This window comes from Sarcophilus harrisii, chromosome 3 (genome assembly GCF_902635505.1).
Source record: "Sarcophilus harrisii chromosome 3, mSarHar1.11, whole genome shotgun sequence".
Taxonomy (NCBI): domain Eukaryota; kingdom Metazoa; phylum Chordata; class Mammalia; order Dasyuromorphia; family Dasyuridae; genus Sarcophilus; species Sarcophilus harrisii.
The window spans coordinates 223,035,952-223,056,193 of NC_045428.1; the positions used below are offsets into that span (position 1 = coordinate 223,035,952).

General features: G+C 32.3%; 1 protein-coding gene across 3 annotated transcripts in view; it reads right to left on the bottom strand.

Moving 5' to 3' along the window:
- The window catches only part of GABRA5 (gamma-aminobutyric acid type A receptor subunit alpha5), a 110,437-nt gene that overhangs the window by 33,023 nt on the left and 57,172 nt on the right, over positions 1-20,242 (bottom strand). The window lies entirely within an intron of this gene.

Here is a 20,242-nt window from a genome sequence, read left to right on the forward strand (position 1 = left end):
CTTTGTTCCTGTCCTAAAGTATCATTCTTTATAATAAAGAAAAATAAAATGCCAGCAAAATTAAGCAACATAACAAAAAAGTGTCTTTTTTCTCATTCAATATTATACATAATTTTACTGGATATGATATTTCTGGCCACGAGGTCAGTTCTTTTGATTGTCCATAGATATGATTCCAGGACCTATGGTCTTTTATTCTGGCTGCAAGAAGTCCTGTACAACCCTAATTGCAGCTCCAGCATGTCAATTATTTTTTTCTTGTTTCCTACAAAATGTTTTCTTTGATCTGGAGGTTTCAGAATTTGGCAATGGTATTACTATATGTTTCCCACAAAGAATCTTGTTGAGATGATGATTGTTGGATTTTTAAATTTTATTTCTACTTGCTCCTCATTTTCTATCACTACAGGAAATTTTTTTTGGATTATTTCCTTCATTATTGTTCCAAGATTTTCTTTTTAGTCACAACTTTCAGGCATTCCAATTATTCTATTTTTCCTCCTTGATCTGTTCTCCAAATCTGTCATTTTTCTGGTGTTTCACATTTTGTTCTATTTTTTTTTCATTCTTTATAACCTATTTTATTATTTCCTGGTCTCTTATAGCTTCACTGACTTCCCCTTGCTCAATTTTAATTTTCAAAGAGTTATTTTCATCTTTGAGACACTGTATCTCCTTTTCTAATTGATTAACTTTTTTTCAAAATCTTGTTTTCATAAAAAATTTTTAAATTTTTTTTAGTTTTGCCTCAATGTCTCTTATTTGATTTTGATATATATTTTTGAGTTTTTCTATAAATTCTTGGGGTAGAAACTTTTTTTTTTTACTTCAGCATCTGTAATGTTCTGCTTAGCTTTCTGGAAGGCCTTTGGACCAGCCTTGGTCTCACTAGAATAATCATCATAAGAATAGTCAGGGATAAAGTCCTAAGTCTTTATAGTCTCCTTCACAGTCTGTCTCCTTTGCCTGAGCTTTCTAGGGGATCTTCAGAAGGACCTTGGTCTTTTTAGTGGAGGAATACAGGAGGCAGGAGAGCCCCCATGAAGATGGTCAAGTCTTCTCTCCTGTGGCTGTTTGTCCCCAGTTTATATACTCTATTACAATTAAATCAATTCATCATACTGAGTATAAAGCAATCATTATATCACCAGGGAACCATTATTTGTTGTAAGAGTAAATCAATCAGACTGAACTAGAGAACTCACATGCTAAACTAGATAACCATTGTTTTATCAATTCCACTGAGTTAACACCTTATTGTAAGAATCCCCATTTCAAGCACATTTTTCCAGAATTCTGGCCCATTACAAGTATCCTCCTCTGAAGATAAACTGGGTCTTCTCTATTCTTGTACTAAGTTTCTATGGTTGGGTTCTTTCTTCTGTCAGTTCCTGATTTTTTTTCTTTTTGTCTGTTTGTTTGTTTAATAAGAGGTATTAGTATAAGCACCTCTAATCCTGGGGCTAGGGGGTAGTGCCTCTAGCTCCATTTCAGCTCTCCTCTCTCATCTGGAACCCCAAACCAAGAGCTCCACCATCCTGCAAGTGCCTGAAGCTGGCAGCATCCCTTCCCTAGTGTCTCTTGTTGCTTCTGGTCTGATGTTCCTAATCCACTTAGATTCACTCAGTATACCCTGACTCAGACCCTGAGTCTACAAACAATCAAGGAAGTGAAAATTTCTGTGATTCCTGCTTCACTAGCTCCAGCCAAACTTAGCTAGTTGCAGGACTCCCCAGTTCATATTTCTACAAAGTGAGCCTGGTGGTGTTTGTACTTCACTTAGGTTAATCCCTGGTTTGGGGTATTTCTTCTTATTTTCTTTGTTAGTACTAGGAAGACCCTAGTTCTGTACCAAATCATCTTGATTTTTCACCAGAGTATGTTCACACTGAGGTGAAAATTTGTTCTATTTGTGGGGGAAATCTAGAGAGCTTAAATTTTTCCAACCTATTCCAATATCTTCTCAGAATCCTCATATTCATTTTTTCTTGCAACACTTGTACTACAGTTTCTTCAGCCATCCCAGAGTTGATTGACATGGACTTTTGCTCCTGCTATAAAATGTGGGCACTTTCCTGTTAGCATTGATTTACTTGGTATACATGCTTAGCAACAGTGTCTGTAGATATAACTATTTTAGATTCTTTATTAGTACAAATCCAAATTCCTTCCCAGAATAGATAGATTCACTGACAGCTCCATCAAGTGTATATATATATAATCAAGTGTGTATATATATATATATATATATATATATATATATATAGGTCTATCTTTACCCACCCCCACCCACATTAACTATTTATTATCTTGTCAATTATCTGGGACTCTGGTAAAATCTCAAGATTATTTTGATTCATATCAATCATATTTTGAGCACTTTGGAACACTCTTTCATAGGATTATCTACTATTTTTAATTCTTTTGAGAATTGTACATTCAATAATTATGACCTCTTTTCTGTTTGGGAATAGTTCTTGGTTTTTGGTCTTAACATTTTTCATTTGTTGCCTATATATTTTGAATAATAGAATCTTATCAGATATGATTGGCAAAGGTCATAGTTCTACCAGCTCTTTGATTCTTCCTTAATAAATTTTCTTGTTCCATCTTAACTACCAAATTCTGTGTTGACAAAGATCATTTTGCAACAAATTTCCAGTGTACATAAGAGTTGGTAATATAAATTTGATTGTGATTTCTCTAAAGAATTCTATATATAGAAAATGACTTTTCATTTAAAAAAAATAAGGTTGGTTTATGCTTTTTAAAAGTTTCCTTTCCTTTGTTTTCAAAAGCAAAGGAAATTAAATGCAATAAGTTAATAGTAGAAGTTTTGAATTTAAGCATACATTAGGATTCTAATAGAAGCATAAGTTTTGCTGCAGAGTAGGTTCTCAAATTGTTCATTCCAAGTTAGAATTTTATATCTAAATGTGAATATGATGCATGTATGCCAAATGAGCAATTTATTATTGATACAAAACCTGTGCTATTTGCATTTCATGACTTCTTTATAACTAAATGTATTTACTATATGAAATTAGAACAGAGTCCCAGCATTTAAGCACTTAGAGATGTGAGACATGATCAGTCCAATATATATACTTCCTGTTAAAAAAAAAAACTGCTATTTTTGTTTTTACATTTCACTTCTAAAAGAAAAATCCAACCAAAACAAAACATTCTATCACTTCCAAATTGAACTCTGCTCAGTGAAAGAAACAATTAAAAGAAAAAAAGTACCAGTACTACTTCTATTCTGTGCTATGAGTTCTTTATTTTTATTTATTTGTTTGTTTTTGTTTCAGGCCAGAAAGGAGAAATGTTTCATTATTTGTCCTAGAGAATCTTTTTAATATGTTTCATCATTTGACAATCTTTTTATTTATTTTTTGTTCATTTTGCTGTACTCCATGTATGTATATGTACTCCATGCATATACATATATGCAAGTGTGCTTGGTATATATGTTTTTTTAAATTTTGATCTGCATCAATTTATTCAAATCCCCCTATAAATCTCTGAATTTCTATATATATGACCTCTTATACAATAATATTCCATGACATTGATTTACCAGAGGTTTTTTTTTTTTCCCTTTTCCTCCATTCCCCAATTACTGGAATTTATTTTTTTCAAGTTTTCAAAAAAAAACCTGTGGATATAAATATCTTGGTATATGTTGGACATTATTTTTATGTCTTTGATATCTTTGGGACAAAATGGCAGTTGTTGGCCATTTAGTCAATCAATCAACAATTTTTAAGTGTCCACTATAAATGAGCCTGGCACTATTCTAGTCACTGAGAATAAAAATACATTCAATAAAATAATCTCCACTTGAATTAATTATAGAAATGTTCTTTCTTGATATTAAACATGGTAGAAATATATGTTAAATCTAATGTATGCATACATATTTATACAATTATTGTTCTGCACAAGAAAAATCAAATCAAACAATAAAAAAGAAGCAGCAAAATAAAATGCAAGCAAGCAATAACAAAAAAGAGTGAAAAAGCTATATTGTGAACCACATTCAATCTCCACAGTCCTCTCTCTGGATGTAGATGGCTCTCTTCATAAATGGACATTTGGAATTGGTTTGAATCATCTCATTGCTGAAGGGAGCCACATCCATCAGAACTGATTATCTTATAGTCTTCTTGTTGCCGTGTATAATGATCTCTTGGTTCTTCTCATTTCACTTAGCATCAGTTCATGTGGGTCTCTCCAGGCTTCTCTGAAATCATTCTGCTGGTCATTTCTTACAGAACAATAATATCTCATAACATTCATATATTATAATTTATTCATCTATTCTCCAATAAGCCAAATCTGATGAGTCTAATAAGATTTGCAAAATGTTCATCCCCCTCCTTTCTTTCCCTCAATTATGTTTTCTTTGCCTCTTCATGAGATGTAATTTCCCACATTTTATCTGCACTTTCCCCTTTTTCCAGTACAATCCCATTTTCACCTCTAATTTATTTTTTTATATAATAACAGTAAAATCAAATTATACATGCACTCTCTATGTATGCCCATAATAGAAATATAGTTCTCAAGAGTTCTTTTCACCTGTCTATGCTTCTCTTGAGTTCTATATTTGGAGGCCACATTTTTTGTTTAACTGGTCTTTTCATTAGAAATAAATGGAATTCACCTGTTTTGTTGAATGTCCATCTTCTTCTCTGAAAGAAATTGCTCAGTTTAGTGGGATAGTTTATTCTTAGCTGCATTCCAAGTTCTTTTGCCTTTCAGAATATCAGATTCCAGACCCCTCGATCCTTTAAGCTGGAACTTGCTAAATCCTGAGTAATTCTTATTGCAGCTTCTTGGTATTTGAATTGTTTATTTTTTGTTTGTTTGTTTTGTTTTGTTTTGTTTTTTCTGGCTGATTGTTTTTTGAAGTTTTAATTTTAGGCTCTCTTTCAGGAGGTGTTTGATGAATTCTTTTAATGGTGATTTTACCTTCTGATTCTATGACATCAGGGCAGTTCTCTTTGATGATTTCCTGAAAAATAGTACCTACGTTCTTTTTTTCATCGTGGTTTTCAGGAAGTCCAGTAATCCTTAGATTTTCTCTCCTAGATCTATTTTACAAGTCAGTTGTTTTCCCAAGTAGGTATTTTACATTTTCTTCTATTTTTTTCATTTTTTTGGTTTTGCTTGACTGATTCTTGATGTCTCATTGAGTCATTCATTTCCATTTGTTCGGTACTGATTTTTAGTGAATTATTTTCTTCATCTACTTTCTAAACTTCTTTTTGTATTTGTCCAACTGAATTTTTAAATGAGTTGTTTTGTTCCATGGGTTTTTTTTTCATTTTACAAATTCTATTTTTCAGGAAGTTGTTTTCTTTTTCCATTTTGTCAAATCTATCTTTTAATGAGTTATATCTTTTCCCATTTCACTAAGTCTATTTTGTGGTGAATTTTCTTCATATAGTTTCTGTGTTGTCTTTTACAAATCCTCTTGCAAAATTTTTCATTTCCTTTCCCCATTTTTCTTCTAGCTCTCTTTTAAGATCCCTTTAATTTTTTTCTAAGAGAACCTTGTATGATGGGGACCAGGTTATACCATTTTTTGTGGCTTCATCTGGAGGTGATCTGCTTTTAGTCTCCTCAGGGTTTGAAATCTGTTCTTTTCTTTCACTATAAAAACTATCTATGGTCAGAGTTCATTTTGCTTTTTTTTACTCATTTTTTTTAAGTTGAGATCTGCTTTTAGGACAAAGGAGATTGTCCAAGCTTGCTCTACAAGCTGTAGCAGCTGCGCTGGATTAGTGCTGGCTGTGCTGAAGTTAGTGCTTACTGACTGCCAGTGCTGGGTGGGCATGACCAGATCCTGTGAAATTCTGGTGTTTTAGGGTTCACTATCTTTTGAGTTTGATGTTTTATCACTTCTCTGCTGATCTACTGACTTGCAACTAGGGCAGAGTAACTAACACTGCTGTAGATTTCTCCCCAAAGATTCTCTGGGGGGAAATCATAGTCCCTCACCGCCCAGGGACTATGCTGATTGTAGTTGGCATTTGTGCTTCACCTGTTTGCACTTGGCCTGCTTCCCTCTTATTGAAACAGATCTTTTCAGGAGAGCTTCGAAATTATCTTCTGCTGGTAATTTGTTACACTCTCAATATTCATGGGTTCTGCTAGTTCAGAACTAATTCAGAGGTTGGATTTGCTTGAGGGACATGGAACACATCAGAAACATGTGTCCTCTCTGCTACCTTGGCTCTGCCCCCAGAAATTTTCTTGTATATTTTCAATTTGCTATAGAGAAAGTTGGGCCAATTTGTAGTGTCATAAAAGTGTTGGGCTCTTCATTGCTAACATTGACTCTTTTCATGTTTTTTGATTTGCATTACTTGATTTGTGTTTCTCTTACTTTTTTAATGACTTGAAACATTTTCAAATGGTAGGTTACTTTTTACAATTTGTTTAAGGTTTTATTCATATCCTTTGATATCTTATTGAGGAGTAGTTCTAGGTTTTATATTTTTGTGTTTTAGGTATAAGAATTATAAATAAGAATTTGCTATAAATGTGATTTTTTTCCTATTTGGCCATTTTTTCTTAATCTATTTCCATTGATTTTTTTCATGTGAAAGCTTTTAATTATTTCTAACATGAAGGGAGAAACATTTGAAGACAATGGAGGAAGATAGAGCTCTGGAAAAATAATCTACTGTTGTTGCAAAAAAAAAAAATAGTACAGCGAATGAGTTCTGGATTATAAATTAGACTGTTTTTCTAATTACTACTCTTATGGAACTAGGTATAGAATATAACTATAAAACTTGAAACACATGACATTTTTGCCTCAACATTTCTATAGATCCAAAGGATAGTGTTAATGATAATAACTGTATTTTTTCACTTTTCTGAGGATTAAATTATATTATGTAAAATCACATTGAAAACTGTAAAAGTATTACATAAATGTAAGCTAGGATTACTTTCATTATTATGGACTTTTTATGCAGAAAATCTTCATAAACCATATACCATGTAACAGGCATTATGAAAAGTACTTTAAAATATTATCTCATTTGATTCTCACAATAACCATGAGGTTTTTACATTTTATACTTGGGGAAACAGAGGCAAATAGATTAAGTGATTTTCCTAGTCATACATCTCCTAAGTATCTCAGACATTAAGTTAGGTCTTTCTGACTTCTGACTTTTCTGACTTTCACTCTATACAAGTACTATGGTGCCTCAATTTGCACATGGGAGGCCAAGTTTTACATAAGGGGCAGAGTATTTCTGGATGAGAGAGGATTTGGGGGGGTTGTTTTTTTTGTTTTTTGCAAGATAGTTGGGGTAATGACTTACCGAGGATCACAAAACTAGAAAGTGAGAAGTACCTGAGATCAGAATTGAACTCTGGTCCTCCTGACTCCAAGGCTGATGCTTGATTCACTGCACCACCTATCTGCCCACCACTTTTTATTTTTTCAACCAAGATTCGTAAGTCTAGAAAGGTAAAGCCTTAATAGGGAGGATGTTTTTAATCAAATTATAATTGGATGAGGCATCTACCACAATATTAAATACTTTTATGATCATATTTCATTTACTTAATGCCTTCACATTTGCAAAGTGTTTTCCCAACAACTCCATGAAGTAGATAGTATAAGCATTATTATCAGCATTTTACATGCAGGAAAATTGAAGCTTAGAAACATTCATTGGTTGCATAGTGAAGAAATACTATAGTTGGAGCTTGAAACCAAATTTTCTTAACCAGTTGTTCTTTCCATTGTACAGTGTTGCTTTTCTCTTGAATCTTGAAATAATAATAATAATTCATAAAGTACTTTGAAGCTTACAAAGTGTTTTACATAGAGGCAGCTAGATGGCACAATGGATAGAATCCCAACCTTGAAATCAGTAGGATTGAAGTTTAAATCCAGCCTCAAATTCTTGCTTCCTAGCTATGTGACCTTGGGCAAATCATTTAACCCCAATTGTCTTGCCAAAAAAAAAAAAAAAAAAAAGAATTCTTTTACATATATTATCTCTTTTAAACCGTGCAACATTATCCTCTGTGGTGGATACTTTTATCATCTTCATTTAAAAAATGATGAAACTGAGACATGAAGAATGTGACTTACTCAGGGTCAAACAGCTTGTGAGTGTGTGAACCAGGAAATGAATTGAAGTATTCCTGACACCAAAACCAGAATTCTATACATGAAGGGTTCTTAATTTTTTTTTCTATTTGCAACTTGTTTTTGCCCAAGATATTTTTACATGATGCCTGGTATATGGATATATAAAATAGATAAACAAATCAAACATTTACTGAAGATGAATCATAAAGAAATTTATTTTAAAACAATTCGATGGAATATATATATATATAATTTTTACCATTTATTAAAGATGAAAACAAATTTTCTTGCTTAAGACAGATTGCTTGTTTATTTTAAAATAAAGAATGAAATCTTGATAGAATATTTAACTTGTCAATTTTTTTTGAAACTCACATGATCTTCAGTCACATGATCCCATATGGGATTGCAACACACAGTTTAAGAAGCTTTGCTTGGATGCTTGAATGAGGTTCCATACCACAGGAAAGAAAAGTTAGAAAAAAAAGAAAAATGACAATGGAGAGAAATCAGAGGAGGGGGAATAACTGGAGTGGAAGGAGTGGAAGAAGGAGTGTAGTTAAGTGGAATGGAAGGAATGTAGGAGGAGGAAAAAGCAGAATGAGAGGAGAAAAGAAAAAAAAATAAGGATTTCTTGTTACCTTGAAAAGTGGTACAGGTAAAAGCCTATATTGCTTACTCTTTATACATATTGCAAAAACTGAAACCATTAATAAATGTAAAAATATTTAAATATGTTAATTGAAGACAGATTCACAGCAATCAGCTATTTGAATAAACTAGAATCTGACCCATTCCAATATTGCTTTTTTCATGTGTTTTCCTCTTCTTTCTTTGTCAGAGGTTGAACTATAAATGGAGGACTACTGGGCTGTCAAAAATTTGGTAGTTCATTATAGATATTTTAGGACTAACGATTCATTAGTATAGAAATACCATGATACTTAAAATCATTGATGACAGAGGTAGTAATGCCCCTCCAAGAGATTTTAGAGATCATTCTTCCCATTTTCCTAGGTGGTACCTAGAAAATAGTCTCATCTATGTGAGGTACTGTTTCATATATATTACTTTCATATTTTATACCTTATTTTTTAAATTTGCCCAAGAAGACACAAAGGCATCACCTGGCTATCAGTGTGTTGGAGATGGAGAAATAAAGAGTTGTCTGAGTATTAAAAAGGAGAGTCTCCAATCCCAATCTAATCAATATCTTAATTAGTTCCTGACAAGTAGTATTCAAAAATCTCTTTACTATTAGCAAAACAAGAGGTGGGAATCCTGAAGAAACTGTATAATCCAGCCTGATGTAAAACAAATACTTTATGTAAATTATGTTTATGTAAATGTAAAACAAATAAATTATGTAAGAAAAAAATGGACATAGAAAAAGGAAATTGTGGAATATATAGTTTAGCTTAAAACTGAATTAAGACTTTGGAGACACCTTGTATTTGGTTTCTTAAAACTTTATCATATCAAAAAATTAGGAGGCAAATTATCTCATTCTCCTTTCTTTTTATAAAAAAGATAATTTGACTAATTTCTTTTCTGAATGAGCCCTTTATATTCAAAGGAAATCTTCCAATCAAAAGATGTTCATTGTAGTAGTATGGGAAATTTAGATTTGGGGTTGTTGAAAAGAGTCTCAGAAAGGGACATCTACCTCCTATTTTAATGATAAAAATTAATATCAGAAAAGAAACATTTCTTTTATACAATCAAGCTCCATTATTTTTTTTAAAGTGAGCACACTATATGAATACTCCAATATAAACATTTCATTGCTGCTTCCATTTTTCATTATGATATTCAAGCTCTGTTTTGTTTCATACCTATACTATCATTTGTGAATGGCACTCATTCTTTTTTTTTCCTGAGAAGAGTTCTAAAAACTATAAATAGGACATGGCATTGGTTATTGCTAATTGCATCAGTGAGGGTTTGCAAGTGCAAATAGTGGAAGAATTATTTCCTCATCACTGAAAACATTACATGTTTGTTTTTTTCTGCTGAAGGATAAAGTAATCTTGTGGAGGGAACACTTCATTTGGAGCCTAGGAAACCTGAGTCATAGGCCTGGGTCTGATGCTATATGACTTCTGGCAGGTAGCCCAAAATCACTGTGTTTAACACCTGTAAAACATAAATAATAATAGCAGTTTCCAATTCAGGAATATTGAAGAGATAAAATTAGGTGATAGATAACTTGTGCATTAAAAAACATTACCTTTAGTGAAAAAGCTAAGACAAAACCCCACCTGACTCATTGTCTGATATTTATCTTATAGGATTAAATTTTCACTCAACCTATAAATGTTCCATTTTATGAGGGGAAATGTTAATTTTCACTTACATTAAAATAAATGTACCAAAAAAAAAGGGTTATTTGAAATACAGTTATGTACTTCTCATCCAGTTTTCCTATTTAATCTGTATTAGACAATTTTTAAAATAGAATCTACTCATTGAATAAAAATAATTATGTAAATTTAATGTTATTAAGATTGTTACAGATGACAAAAAAGTTCCTGAATATATATATATATATATATATATATATACATACACACATATGGATATGATTCATATTAAATTGCCATGATATATGGCAATTTTCATAGACAAGTATATATATGTGTATGTGTGTGTGTTATATGTATAAATATATATATATATATATATTTATATGTGTATACACAAATATATTTAACATATATATATATATATATATATATATATATATATAAGTAGGTATGTGAATCAGAGAGCAGGATTTTGCAAAACAATTCATACTTTTTAATATTACTTTTGTCAGTTAAAATGTTCATAATCCTAATATAATTATTCATTTGTAAATTATATAAACATTCTATTATACTATAATTTGTGCACACTAGATAAGTTATACAAAATAAAAATTTTAAAAGAATGATATAAATATAAAATAATATTTGATTTTAGAATGTATAAAGCTTCATTAAGTAACCCAATCATGTCTGTGGTTTAGGAAAATTATTTTGTCAGTAACATAAAGTATATATTAAGAGAATAACAGATGTGTTTCTTGGGGACACAACTAAAATGGTAGAGTAGAGAAAACATTTAACTGGGCTTTCTCAAATTTCCTCCTCAAACTAACTTTCAGAGTGTAGGTAGCAAAAGTTCTGTGAGACATTTTTCAAGCCCCAGAAAATGTATGAAGTTAAAAGAGAAAGCTATGATAAAAGGGTGGAGGATGACCCATAGTCCATGTATAGAAATGGTGGTACTAGGTATTGATAACAGAAGCAACAGCAGCTTCAGCAGCTTTTTATGTAAGAAATGGCAAGGGGTTCAGGGGACTGGTCAGAAATAAATAACAGAAAGCTACTGTGTTAATACTTGATGCAGACCCAGACATTGTTTGGCCACTCCATTATGGATACCCACTTCTGAGCCAGAGTTCAAGTGTGAAGAGAAGCTCTCAGTCAAGAGGCAGAAGAAGCCTTGAGAAGTAACATTGCTTTTTGTCACAGAAAATCAGGAACCCTGAGGAACAGTATTGCTTCCAGTGCTAAGAAATCAGGGATCCTATGAAACAGTAATGTTCCTGTTCCTAAAGGAAGAGGTTCTGAAAAGTTTTACCAATTATAATCTCAAGGAATCAAGGGCCCTTCCTAAGTAAGGGATCAGAGTGCATACCAGTGACCACACATCTCCCCAAGATCATACAATTTTGGAAGGACCAAAATTTTCTGAATCCCCAGAACTAACTCTGAAAACAAAAATTCACAAAACTCTCTAAAGCTTGAAATAGTACTCCTCACTACCACCACCTCCAAGACTGGAACAGAACCCAACTTTAACACAAAATTCAAAGAAACAGGTTTGAAAATGAGCAAATAAGAAAAAAAAACAAACCATAAAAAACAAACAAACAAACAAACAAAAAAAAATAAACAAACAAAAAAAAAACTGACCATAAAGAACTTCTATTGTGTCAGAGAACATCAGGACACAAACTCAGAAGAAGCAATGAAGTCAAAGCAGCTTCAAACAAAGTCTCAAAGAAACAAAAGGTGAATGAAGCATAAGCCCAATAAGAATTTCTGGAAGAGCTAAAATAAATTTCAAAATCAAATAAAATTAATAAAGGAAAAATTAGGTAAGAAATAAAAGCAAAACTACTGGACTTATATCCTAAAGAGGTACTAAAGAAGGGAAAGGGACCTATATGTGCCAAAATGTTTGTGGCACTCCTGTTTATAGTGTCTAGAAACTGGAAAATGAATAGATGCCCAGCAATTGGAGAATGGCTAGGTAAATCGTGATATATGAATGTTATGGAATATTATTGTTCTGTAAGCAATGACCAGCAGGATGAATACAGAGAGGCTTGGAGAGACTTACATGAACTGATGCTAAGTGAAATGAGCAGAACCAGAAGATCATTATATAATTCAACAACGATACTGTATGAAGGTGTATTCTGATAAAAATGGATTTCTTCAACAAAGAGAAGATCTAACTCAGTTCCAATTGATCAATAATGGACAGAAACAGCTACACCCAAAAAAAGAACACTGGGAAATGAATGTAAACTGTTTGCATTTTGGTTTTTCTTCCTGGGTTATTTTTACTTTCTGAATCCAACTCTTCCTGTGCAACAAGAGAACTGTTCAGTTCTGCACACCTATATTGTATCTATGACATACTGTGACATATTTAACATGTATAGAACTGCTTGCCATCTGGGGGAGGGGATGGAGGGAGGGAGGGGAAAAGTTGGAACAGAAGTGAGTGCAAGGGAGAATGTTGTAAAAAAAAAAAAAATTACCCAGGCATGGGTTCTGTCAATAAAAAGTTATAATTATTTAAAAAAAAAAGAAATAAAAGCAAAGTAAGAAAATTATGAAAAGACAATGGATAGCTTCATAAATGAGGTGTAAAAATGCTGAAGAAAATATGTCCTTTAAAAGCAGAATTAACCAATGAAAATAATTGCTTAAAGATTAGCATTGGACAAGTAGAAGCTAATGACTCCATGAGACCTCAAGAAACAATAAACAAAATCAAAAGAATGAAAAAAATAAAAGAAAATGTGAGATATCTCATTAGGAATAAACAACTTACTAGGAAATAAATCAATTAAAAATAATTTTAAAATTATTGAAATACTTGAACCCATTTTCAAAGAAAGAGACATCACATTTCAAGAAATAATTGAGAATGTTTCCAACAAACTACACTGATCACCTCGTGAAAAATATTCTAAAAATGAAAATTTTCATAAGTATTATAGTCAAATTTTTGAGCTCCCAAAACAAAAAAAAATATTTCAAGCAGCCAGAAAGAAACTATTCAAATATCATGGAGCTCATAGTCAGGGTTACACCATATTTAGAAGCTATCACATGAAATGACTGAAAGGCTTGGAATATAACATTCTGGGAGGCAAAACATCTGAGACTACTACTAAGCATAATTTAATCAGCAAAACTTATTATAATCTTTCAAGGGAAATGAATATTTAAAGAAACAAGAACTTTCAAAAATTCCTGATGAAAATGCCAGAGCTTCATGGAAATTTTGGCTCCTGAATACAAGACTCAAGAAGAGCATAGAAGAATAAAAATAATGGAGGAATCATAAAGGACTCAACATGATAAAACTTTACTAAATAAGGTAAGACTTTATTTAGTAAGGTAAAACTTTATTTTTCTTTATGGAAAGATGACACATGAAACTTATAATAACTATCTAAGGCAGTTAGAAGATTCTACATAGAAAGAAAGTACAGGAGTAAAGTCATTAAAGTAATACCATTAAAAGAATGAATAGGTGAAAAAGAGGAAAGTCCTGGGAGATTCACATACACACATACACACACACACACACACACACACACACACATATATATATACATGTGATTATGCATGCATATAAACATATACATACATTCTCAATTCATATTAGAAATTTGCTTACCCAACAGTGAAGTAGGAGTAGAAGTAAATAAGAGAAAATGAGGATGGTAAAAGAGAAAGTAGATTTTTTAAAAGTCGGTAGTTTGAACAAAAAGAGGAAGAAAAGTATAAACAGAAAAAAAATGCTCAAGGAAAATGCACAAATAGTAATCATAACTGTTAATGTGAATGGAACGAACTCACTCATAAAATGGAAGCAAATGATAGCATGCATTAAGACCTAGAATTCATCTATTGTTGTTTACAAGAAACACTCTTGAATCAGAGAGAACCATAAAGAGTTAAAATAAAGGGCTGAGAACAGTGATTATACTTCAGTTGAAAAAAGAGGGCAGCTGCAGCAAACAAAATTTCTAACAAACCAAAAGCAAAAAAAAAAAAAAAAATTTAAAGGGATAAGAAGTGAAACTACATCCTACTAGGAGTCACCACAGAAAATGAAGTAGTATCAATATTAAATATGTGTGTGTATATATATGCAGATTATGTGTGTATGTGTTAAATGACAAAACATTCAAATTCTTCAAGGAAAAATTAAGTAAATTGTAGGAGGAAATAACAAAACTATAGTAATAGAGGATTTCAGTTTCTTTCTCCAAGAATTAGATAAATCTAATCATAAAATAAATAACAAAGAACTCAAAAAGATTATTAGAATCTGAGAAAAGGTAAATTATTATAAGCCTCTAGAGAAAATGGAATTGAAATTGAAAGGTTTGTGCCTTTTTCTTAGCTGTACATGGCACCTCCATAAAAGGTGCCATTGGTTAATTTGATTTAAAAAAAAAAGACAGAACACCAAATTACTAGTATCAAAAATGAAAAGGGGAAGACACCATTGATAAAAATGAAATTAAAACAACTACTTGTAATATTCTGGCTAGCTCTCTGGATGTCCTCCAAATGGGCCTTGGTTTATGCAGCATAATCATCACAAGAACAGTCAGAAATAAAGTCCAAAGTCTTTATTATCTCCTTCACAGTCTTGTCTCCTTCTCCTGGGGCCAGGTTAGTTTTCTGGGGGACCTTCAGATTGGCCTTGGTCTTGGTGGAGAAGTGAAGGAGACTGGAGACTGGAGGCTGGAGGACAGACTTGAAGATAAAGACCCTCATGGTGGCTGTCATGTCAAAATCTGCAGGAATCATTGGATTTCCTGACACATGATGAGATTATTACAGGACTTCAAAACTTACAAGAATCATTGGATTGCCTGACACATGAAGTAATGGACAATAGATTGGTTTTGGACTATCTCTAGGACTTATGGACATGTAAAATTCCTCATGTTGATTCATATTGTTTGTCATATCACTACTTGCATGTATAATTCATGTTTGTTACACCACTCTGAGCCTGCACCAGCTGTGGGGAGAGTCATCACTACTAGCCTGTGTTATATTACTATGCACTTTTGTAATACCTCCCATGCTGATGAATTTGTTTGTTTCAAGTGAGACCCTTCAGAAACCTGCTAACAAAATCTGGTTTGACTCTCCATTTCCCTTTGGTGTTTTCATCTCCCTTTCTGAGAAGTCAGGGAGGGCATGATCACCTCCTTTTTGGGGTTCTCTCCTCCTTGAGAAGTCAGGAAAGGCATGTCCACCTTTGTTCTAAACTAAAAGAAAAGTGGGAGATGTAATGGGCCAGAATTCTGGAGAAATATACTTAAGGCTCAGCATGATTGATTTAATCCTACAACAAGGTGTAAACTCAGTAGATTTGATGAGACAATGGTTTTCTAGTTTATAGCATGGTGATGTAATAATTTTACAACTGATATAATTGTAATAGGGTATTTAAATTCAGGACAAAGTCAGCCACAGACATTCCATCTTTGATCAGCCTCCTGAACTTTGGGCAAGACTGGTTCAAACTGGGAGACTGAAAGAGACAGGACAACTACCAAGAGGGTCTTTATCTTCGAGTCTGGCCTCCAGTCCTCTGTCTATCTCTGAGTTTGGCCTCCTCCAAGATCTCTCAGCTCTTATATACTCTAAGTACATCATCATAGGTGTCAACTTGTAGAACTGTACTAAGTACTTAGAACATGTAAACCAGAGAATCATTATGCCAATTCCACTGAGTTAATATCTTGTTTAAATTAATTAAATCAATCATACTGAGCCTTAAGGATACCTTTTTAGAGTTCCTGCCCTCTACAACTACTAATTACTATTTTGTTTGTTTTTTTCTATTTTTTAATTAATAAATTTATTTTAATACACATTGCTTTATAAATCATGTTGGGGGAGAAAAATCATAACAAAAGGGGAAAGCCATAGGAAAGAGAAAAAAAAAAAGAAGTGAACATAGCATGTGTTGATTTACATTCAATCTCCCCCGTTCTTTTTCTGGATGCAGATGGAATTTTCTATCCAAAGTCTATATCCAAAGTGGATCACTTAACCACTGAAAAGAACCAATTCTTTCAGAATTGATCATCGCACATTCTTGTTGTTATTATGTACAATGTATTTCTGGTTCTGCTTATTTCACTCAGCATCAGTTTGTGTAAATCTTTCTAGAACTTTCTAAATTCAGCTTCTTCATCATTTTTTATTCAACAATAATTTTTCATTATCTTCATATACCACAACTCATTCAGCCATTCCCCAATTGATAGGCATCTACTCATTTTCCATTTTTTTTTGCCAGCACAAAGAGACTGCTAAAAACATTTTTGCACCTGTAATTCCTTTTCCCTCTTTTATGATTTCTTTGGGATTCAGATCCAGTAGTGGCACTGTTGGGTCAAAGGATATGCAAAGTTTTTAGCCCCTATTAATTACTTTGACCAATTACATGATAGTAAATATGATCATTTAAGTGAAATTGATTTATTTTTAAAAATCAACTACCTAGATTGACAGAAAAGAAAAGAAAATGGAATACTTAGATAATTGTATATTTCTTTTACAATATACATTATTTAAGTATTATATTTTTTTTCAATGAGCTCCCTAAGACAAAATCCCCAGGACTAGATGTATTTACAAGTGAAATACATGAAACATTTACAGAATAATTAGGCTCAATATAAAAACTACTTGAAAAAATATGTTAAGGAGTCCTACCAAATTCCTTTTGTGATACATATATGGTTTTGATAACTAAACCAGGAGATATAAACAACTGAAGAAATACTAATTGTTCATAGGTAGGCTGAGGCAATATAATAAAAATGACTATTTTACTTAAGTTAACTTGTGTATTTAGTGCAATACCAACTAAAATACCAAAGAATTATTTTACAGAGCTAAAAACAAAAACAAAATCAATTTGGAATATGTCAAGAAACCAAGGGAATCAGTGAAAAAATATGAAAGAAGATGACCTAACAGTACCATATTTGAAACTATATTACAAAGTAGTAATCATCAAAAAAAAAAAAAACTGGTAATGGCTAAGAAATAGAGTAATGATGACTCAGTAAAATATATCAGTTACATAACACACAGTAATAAATGACCATAGTAATCTATTTGATTTTATCTATTTTTTATTTTTTAGTAATTTTATCTATTTGATAAAATCAAAGGTCCAAGTTTTGGGATAAGAATTCACTATTTGATGAAAGTTGCTGGGAAAATTGGAAGACAGTTTGACAAACACTAGGCATAGACCAATAATTCACATTATATGCCAAGACAAGGTTAAAATATATAAATGACTTAATCATAAAGGATAAGATAATAAGTAAATTAAGGGAACTTAAAAAAATGAATTTGTCAGATCCATGGATAAGGGGAGAGTTTAGGACCTAACAAGAGATTGAGATGATCATGGGAAATAAAATAGATAATTTTGATTCCATGACATTAAAAAGCTTTGGAACAAAACTAAACTAAGGCAGTTAAAATTTATAGGAAGCAGCAAATGGGAAATAATAGGAAGTTTCTTTGATAAAGGCTTCAGTTCTCAAATAGATAGAAAACTAAGGTAAATTTACAAAAGCAAGACATGGGAAACTAGATAGCAAAGGAGATACAGTACTGCCCTTGAAGTTAAAAGGAACTGAGTTCAAATCTGGCCTCAGACACTTAAAACTTCCCAGATGTGTGACCCTGGGCAAGTCACTTAACCCGAATTGCATAAGTAAAAAGAAAAATTTTTAAAAATCGACAAAAATAAGAGCATTCCTCAATGGTATATAATTGAAGAATATGAACAATAACTTTTTCAGACAAAGAAATCAAAGTTAGTCATATGAAAAGAGCAATAAATTGCTATTGATTAGAAAATGGAAATTAAATTAAAGCAACTTTGAATATTTCTCACCTATCATCTGTCATGCCTATTGTGACACAAAAGGACAATGACATATGTTAAAAAGGGATGTGGAAAAAATTGGATTCTAATGTACTTTTTGTGGAGTTATGAACTTTTCAAGGAAAATTTGGAGTTATGCTCAAAAAACTATAAAGCTGTGCATATTCTTTGACCTAGAAATATGTGTCTGACCCTTGCTAAGGTCAAATAACTTATATGTCACAGGTTCAAAGGTGGGATTTGAATGAGGGTCTTCCTGCCTCCCCCATGGGTCTCAATCCACTGTGCCAGGTTGCTTCTCTTCTTGATACATAGAATGTTTTCAATACATGAATGTTGATATAGATTGAATAAGGCCATGTAAAGATTAGGTGATACTTAATTTAGGCATATTTTATTGATATATCCTCCTAAAAATTCTTGTTCCACATCCATAATATTATTTAATTAGTTCCCCTATGTTATGTTCTTTCTAGTTTTCAGAAACTAATAGATTGAAAAATATAGTTAGAAGAGATCATATTAAGTCATCTACACTAAAGCTTCTTAAATTGTGCATAGCAACCTCATATAGAGTCACATAAGTGAAAATGGGAGTCTTAAAAAATTTGGCTACAGTAAAAGATGTTAAATATTCCACCAAGATTAATTCTTTATGTAAAAATAAATAAGCACATCCACTTCATTAACACGAAATTTGCTTTCATCTTTAATAGATGATAAAATTATATGTATAAAAAAGAATTGTTTTAAAATAAATTTCTTTATAATTTATAATTAGCAAATATTTTATTTGTATACCTATTTTATGTACCTATATATTCAGAATTGTGTAAAAATTTCTCAGGTGCAAAGGGGCCATGAATGGAAGTTTAAGTTTAATAGGAAGCCCTGAACTAGAAAACTGAGAGCCAAATTCAAACCTAGTTCCTTTGACTTCAAAGCCAATTTCTTTTTCAAACTGCATTTGGCAAACGCAGTGCTATGCAGTAGCCAGGGTAGAGTCAGTAATATCTAGGTTCAAATTCCACCTTTGATATGTATAAGCAGTATCTAAATGAACAAGTCTCAACTTCATAGGGCCTCAGTTTCTTTCTCTCTGACAAATGGGAATAATAATAAGGCCTATGCAGCATGATTGTTATAAGGTTCAACGTGAGAATTTATGTGCAGTATTCTGAAAAACTTAAAATGCTACCAAAATAACAATTACTGTTGTTAATTGCAATACTCTGAAATTTTCAAGACCTGAATATGATAAACATGATCTTGGCAAAACCATGAAGAAAACAGCTTCCTTCCCCTCAACTCATACTCATATGTATAAATACTTCATACTGGGCCTACTTCATAACTCTAAGTGGTAACAAGTGTCTAAGATGTGTTCAGGGAAAACTAGAACTTCTGCTCTGAAGGCTTGACAAAAACCTTTCAGGGCAGATCATGCACTTTTGCTGTCTGCCTGATTCATCCAACCCTCACCTATGGCTTCAAGAAACTTAGGCACCTACAGTAGCCATACCTTCATAAAATACCTTTGCAGATGGGCTATACAAGACTGAGAATAACTGATAGGACTTAAGTCTGTCAGTAAATTGGAGGGATTTGTACCCCAAGTTTTTGAAGACTTTTCCTAGTGAAATGGGCAGATAAGGACAATTCATTCCAGAGGTAACGAAGTCAACTGAAGCAATTATTTGAGAACTTTTTAAGTTTGTTGGGAACTTTCTGGGCCATCACTAGTTATCTTTTGTCTTGTCACTGGACTTCAGTGAATGAGGCTGAAAACTTCAAGCAACTAACCCATTTAAATCCAATTTACATATAGCTAATCATGATTTCACTCGCCCTTTTCACAAAAGAAGGACAAAC